Below are 236 nucleotides of genomic sequence, written 5' to 3'. Positions count from 1 at the left end.
GAGCTGTGTGTTGTGCTCTTGAGTAAACCACTTTATTTCACGTTGCTCCAGTTCACTCAGCTGTAGAAATGAGTTGCGACGTCACTGGCGCCAAGCTGTATCAGCCTTTTCCCTTGGATAACATCGGGGGTGACGAGTGGCCGGTATGCTGGTCTTCCACAAACAGCCTTGCTCGGACTTGTGGCTCGGAGGGGAACTCTTTAGGTGCAATCCCATGATTATTCATGACTGAAGGG

Source organism: Octopus bimaculoides, chromosome 5 (genome assembly GCF_001194135.2).
Source record: "Octopus bimaculoides isolate UCB-OBI-ISO-001 chromosome 5, ASM119413v2, whole genome shotgun sequence".
Classification (NCBI taxonomy): Eukaryota; Metazoa; Mollusca; class Cephalopoda; order Octopoda; family Octopodidae; genus Octopus; species Octopus bimaculoides.
Note: the sequence above shows the minus strand (reverse complement) of the source record.